This window comes from Ochlerotatus camptorhynchus, unplaced genomic scaffold (genome assembly GCF_037179485.1).
Source record: "Ochlerotatus camptorhynchus isolate MF236.1 unplaced genomic scaffold, CSIRO-AGI_Acam_v1.1 ptg001090l, whole genome shotgun sequence".
In the NCBI taxonomy this organism is placed as follows: domain Eukaryota; kingdom Metazoa; phylum Arthropoda; class Insecta; order Diptera; family Culicidae; genus Ochlerotatus; species Ochlerotatus camptorhynchus.
This window is the reverse complement of record NW_027041492.1, coordinates 34,821-41,357: the sequence shown is the minus strand read 5'-3', so window position 1 is coordinate 41,357 and position 6,537 is coordinate 34,821.

Here is a 6,537-nt window from a genome sequence, read left to right as displayed (position 1 = left end):
ATTATAGAGTGTATGGCTTTAATAACAACCATTATCGCGTACTGGTAGATCCAGAAGAGCGATTTGATTTGGACGTGAATTGCATAATGACTAGAACAAAACGTAAGAAGGTAATGTAAAGATTATTTCAAATATTTACTATCAATGTGTCCACAGAATCTGCCTAACATCAAAATACTGCGGTTACTGCAATTCTGTTGCGATAACGGACATAACTGAGTTAAAGTTGGAACCAGTGGCATCAATAGCCAGGCAGATTGTAGTCCCAGCACTTAAAATTTTAAAGGTAATTTTTGAGTGATGTTGTTTATAATACAAAAACTCAAATGCAACGCAAACTAAAATTTTTCTTTGTTTAAAAAATAAATATGAATTTATGATTACATGTATCTAATTAATTTGCAAGAAAAAAACTACAAATAGCTACAATGAATTTCATAGTTGATTCGATTGCTTTTCGTATTCCTCTCGTTTCTAATTCATACGAATGAAACGTAAATTTCATACTCATAACGTATCATTTTCATACGACACATTTATGAAATCCATATGTGTCTACTGCAAAAAACATAAATGATAACAAAGGTGCGCGTTCATATTTCTATCGTATAAAATTCAAAATAAATTCTTTTGGTTAAATTCCATAAACATTTCGTATGAAATTCCAACGAATTATTTCCTCAGTGTAGTACATTAGGGTGCTTGGTTTAGAAGAAAGTATTTGCAATCTTATAGGCAACAGTTTAATTCCCAAACCCAAAATATTAGTCTGTGAAAAAAATGGTAAAGATTGATCAAGGATTAGAGGTCACGTACACACTTAGATTGTTTTGCCGAGATGGGCACCACCGAGCAGCTTGGTATTTTATTTTACTGGATTTCAGTGATAAATTTGCCGAGATTCAGCCAAATTTATGTTTGTTAGCTGAATCTCGGCAAGTTTACCACTGAGATCCAGCAAAATAAAATGCCGACCCAAGTAACCAAAAGTTCTGATAAAAGGCTATGTGTGGCTTAAGCAGCTTGGTTGAAGGTGGTCTATATAATTCTAAGCAGCCTCATTTTTAAGTCGTTATAAGAACTTGAAAGTTTCGGTACAATAATTGAAGAGCATTCTAAGCAGCTTCTGGCGGAACTTGAACGCAACTTTTAGAAGATAAATTAAAAAAGATTTTTGTCCTCTACACAAATTCTATATTTAGTTCGCACTTTTATGAAAGTTATTGCTAAAGGAAGGTATTAATGTGTATTGATTCTTATCAGCATTAGTAGTAGAATTGGAGCTGTTTGAAGAATTAAACCCTGTCCTTCTGCTTGAGAGCCCCAGCACGAACCGCTACGTCATCTGAGATATATTAAAGTGAGCTGTTGTCCCGCCTACTGTTGGAGTTTTCAGTGCCAGCTGACTGACTTGAATACGAAACACAACACCTTAATGAATTTTAAATTGATATTCCAACACACTTGTGGCGCAGTGGTTAGCAATCGTAGATCGCATGCCGAATACACGAGTTCGATTTTTTTTATGTTTGGATAGAATGTTGATGCTCTGCATTAATATAAGAATTATGATTTATTCGGGCCACTGATCATTTCATATTTACGTACATTGAATTTTGTTACTAGTAAAGACTTGTGCGGATTGCTTCATGTGGCTTGAAAGTTCTGTCGGAACTTTATTTGAAATTTATGGAATTTGAAAGTTCTGTCGGGACTTTATTCGAACTTTATGGAACTTGAAAGTTCTGTAGGAACTTTATGGAACTTGATGTAATGTCAGCTAAAATGCCGCTAATTTGGGACCATACATAAATTCAGCAATCGAAATAAATTTTCAATCGCGACCAAATATATCTATTAGTACCGTCCCAATGACGCGTTCATCTAGATAAAATTGATAAATAGCAGATTTTTAGCGATGGGCCAAATCTTAGATCCATAGGCCAACATTAGAGCCATTTCCCCTATCCCTCTAATTTTGGTTCTAGTAGTACAAAATACTATGCGGTTGGTATGACAATAACCAACAAAATGTAAAAAAATGACAAAATAGAGAAAATTAATAGTTTAACATGTGCCTGAAAACAAATCTAATTGCATAACAAAAACCGGAGCTGGAACAAGTATCCCGATACCTTAAATTGGTATGGATAAACCTGACATAAGAGGTAAAATACAAAAAAAAAATGTTGCAACAATACCATCTTCTTCTTCTTCTTCTTCTTCGCATTTCAAGCTTATTGCTTATCGCATATTAGCTTATTGCGTGCTCTCAACTTAGTGTTCTAGTTCTAGATGCACTTCCACAGTTATTAAATTGAGAGCTTTCAATGCCTGTACCAACGGCGCCGGTGGTGTAGTGGTAAGCGTGATTACCTCTCACCCCAGCAGGCCTGGGTTCAATCCCAGTCGGCGCCGCCGGGATGTTCTGAGGCATAACATCTCTGATCACGCCTTCCTTCGGATGGGAAGTAAAGCCGTTGGTCCCCGGTTCATGAGTTGATGGGTCGATAGGTAGGGTCCAGGTGTGGGAGCTGCCTTCCTGGCACGTCGGTAGCATTGGTGCTCAGCACGGAAAACAAGATCGACGGAAAAAACAAACCAAAGGAATGCCTGTACCATTTTTACATTAGTATAATTGTGTGGCAAGTACAATCATACTAGTATACTCTATTGCCCAGGGAAGTCGAGAAATTTTCCAACCCGAAAATTTCTAGACCGGACCGGGAATCGAGCCCAGCCACCTCCAGCATGGTTTTGCTTTGTAGCTGCGCCTTTACCGACTGAGCTAAGGGAGGCCCCTGCAAGAATATAATGCCAATACCAAATTATGCAAATGCAGTCCAAAAACAATATTTATTTATTTATTTATTTCATCAACCGATGTAGACTAGTACAAATACATATACAAATTTGTTTTTCTTAAGAATATTAAAAAATATATTGTCAGCTATTATATTTTTACTTCCTACGAGTTATGATTCCGTATGGAGTTAAAATATTGTTTTAGTTTATGCCGAGACATTGAAAAGTCAATGGTTTCGCAGTATTGATTGTAAGACGCCATCATGCGATTTAATGGCCCAAATTTTGCATAATTTGTGCGATGATGGGTTACGGCAAATAAATTTCGATTTCTGAGTTGTCGAGTAGGTACATAAAAATTTAATTTTGATAAAAGTTCTGCTGAGTTAATGCGCTGCGAAACGATATCGTTTACAAACGAAACCATTGCATATTCACGACGCTCTTTTAATGTTTGTATGTTTATAAGCATGCAGCGTGCTTCATATGATGGAAGAGGAAATGATGTCCAACCTAATTTACGAAGGGCATATAATAGAAATTGCTTTTGTACTGATTCTAATCTTTCTTCGTGCGTGATTGAAAATGGAGACCATACAATGCTGCAATATTCCAGTATTGACCTCACATAGGCAATATATAGTGTTTTAATTGTGTATGGGTCCTGAAAGTTATAGCAAAAGCACTTGATAAAGCCTAGCATGTTATTTGCCCTGTTAATAATTGTATTGTAATGGTCTATGAAAGTTAGTTTGGAGTCTAAGATAATCCCTAAATCCCTGACTCTTTCACATTTTTCTACATTCTGATTTCCTAATGCAATTGAAATGTTTGATGGTGTTCTTTTTCTGCTAAATGATATTAAGTTGCATTTTTTTACATTCAGTTCTAATAGGCTTTTTTTACACCATGTGTAGAATATGTGTATTTCACTCTGGAATATATTGATGTCTTCATCATTTTTTATTTCCAAAAAGAGCTTCATGTCGTCGGCATAGATTAGCAATTTTATTTTTTTGAGAATGAAGGAAATGTCGTTTACGTACAGAATAAAAAGAAGAGGTCCCAGATGAGAGCCTTGCGGGACTCCTGAGGTGACTTGAATTGGGGTCGATTTCTTTCCGTTGAATTTAATTATTTGTTGGCGGTTAGTTAAATATGATTCAAGCCATTTCAGGAGTCCTGGCTCAATTCCAATTTTTTTCAATTTGAAAAGAAGCATTGGTATGTCAATTCGGTCAAATGCCTTGCTAAAGTCTGTATAGAGAGCTTCTACGTGGTTTCCATTATCCATTGCATTTAATGAATAGTCTATAAATTCAAGTAAATTTGTCGAGGTCGAACGTCCTTTAAAGAAGCCGTGTTGCATGTCAGTAATTCTATTTTTGGTTTGAAGAAATAATTTTTCATTTACAATTGCCTCGAAAAGCTTTGGAATGCAAGAGATAATGGCTATTCCACGATAATTACGTACGTCAGATTTTCGGCCAGATTTAAAAATAGGTACTAAAAATGAGCTTTTCCATATTTTTGGGAAGGTTCCGGATTCCAGTGACATATTAAAAAGCCAAAACAATGGAGCAGTGAGTTCCATTGCTAGACTTTTTAAAAATACTGGAGGAATTCCGTCAGGTCCAGGACCTTTTGAGGCGTCTAAATTCTTTAAAGCCTGCAAAATATCCTGCACTTGAAGTTGATTGACGCCAATGTCCCTTGAAAATTCTGGATGAAATGCAAAATAATCGCGGTCGCGATCTTCATCGGAAAATGTCGTATAGATTTCTTGAAAAAAAATTGCAAAAAGCTTACAATTTTTTTCCGAGCTATCCCCGACACGTTCGTCAAGATGCATTATTGATGGAAAATTGTCAGATTTTAATTTGGTTTTTACGTAATTAAAGAAGTTCTTTGGGCAGGACTTTATTTCAAGTTCAGTTTTTGAATTAAATTCTTCAAATGCATTACTGATGGCTAAATCTAGTTGATCGCATAAGTCCAAATAGATAGCCAAATTTTCACTATTATTGTGTTTTTTGTAATGTTTATGTGCTTTCTGTTTTCGATTTTTTAAGTTTTTTATTTGTCTGTTATACCAGACTGGATTTTTTGTGCTTCTGTAGCGTCTTTTTTTCTTCAAAGGTATTTCTTCCAAAATTATTCCTGATAAAATTTGGTAGAAGATGTCTACAGCAGTTTCGACATTTCCTTCATTCCTTAGAATTATTTGCCAATTGACGCTGTTTAATTTATGTTTGATTTTTTCGTAGTCTGCTAATTTGTATTCAAAGACTTCCTCGTATTCGCAGTCGTTGGGTCTTTGGTATGCGTGTACAAATAAAGAATATTCAATTGCTGTGTGAAACGCTTCGTTTTTCCACAATGGGTTTAATGATTCGGTCACACAGAAATCTTCATAAATATTCGTTAGTAAAAAGTCCAAATAGCAATTTTGTTGATTTTTGATGTGGTTAATTTGGTTCAGTCCTAAATTAGCAGTTTTGTCAAAAATGAACTGCAATGTTTCATTATCCCCAACGACTGGGAGTAAGATACATTCATTTTCAGAGTCCAGAATGAAGTCAGCATGGCGTTGATTAAAGTCTCCATAGATGTGAACTTTAACCTCAGGAGGAAGCTCAGATAGAATTTGTTCAGCACTTTGGAAGAAGGCTTCATAAGTGCTTTTATGAGCATGGTCTGGTGGAAAATACACTGAGGCGAACACGTGCGTTTCACCGGCAATGTGTGATTTCACCCAAATATGCTCAAATTCTGTAAATTTTGGTGTAAAGATAATTTCTGAGTTAAAATTGGCCGAAAGAGCTATAAGGACTCCACCGCCTGACTTCTTCTGAGTTGCATGAAAATTTCTGTCGTCTCTGAATACATTAAAAGCATTTCCAAAGATTTCTTCACTTTTCACGCTTTCGTCCCAGCTTGTTTCAGTTGCCAGAATGACCGAGAAGGATGAGCATAATAAATTTTGATAGATTTCCTTCATTTTAGCTGGGCTTTTCATGCGATTGAAATTTTGACAGTAAATCAAAATTTCAGTCGCATTCTGTTTATGTGAAGAGATCTTTGGAAGTACGTCGGTTGATAAAATATTTTCATTGGTATTATTATTTACCTCTTTCTCGTCGAAAGGAGTCATTGCTTTCGAAAATTCGGGTTGTGAAATTTGTCGGCGCTTTCCCTTATACGCTGCAGGTGTTGGATCCTCTGGTTGTTAAGATGACGCCGATAGGATTCCAAATCGTCAGATGCCGCCTGTTTTGGTACACCATGTTCTTCATGCACCTCGAAAAAGATTTTCCGAAGTTCCTCCGCTGAAGTCGGTAGTCCTTCGGATGCCAAATTAATTTTGATGCTAGTAGTGGTCATTCCTTCATGGCAAAACGATGGCTCCTTGTCATGCATATATGCCAAATAAAGGCGAACGATGTACATTATTTTTGTGTCCCGTAGTCGTGCTTTCAGGAAACGCCCGTCCCCATCAGCTGATTGCTGCGTCAAGCTTACGATGGGTGGGCGCATAGGGTCGAGTGACCATCCAGATGTTTGATTTGATGTATTTGTATTTGATTGCAATGATGACGGCGTTTCAGTCTTGTTGTTGTGTTGTACCTGCTTTTCTGTCCGGTATTGGTTGATGGTTTCACCCTTCCTGAAGTTGATGAATTTTGGGACCGAGAGGGCTGCAATTGGGTGGTCGGTGGTCAATGGCGGACC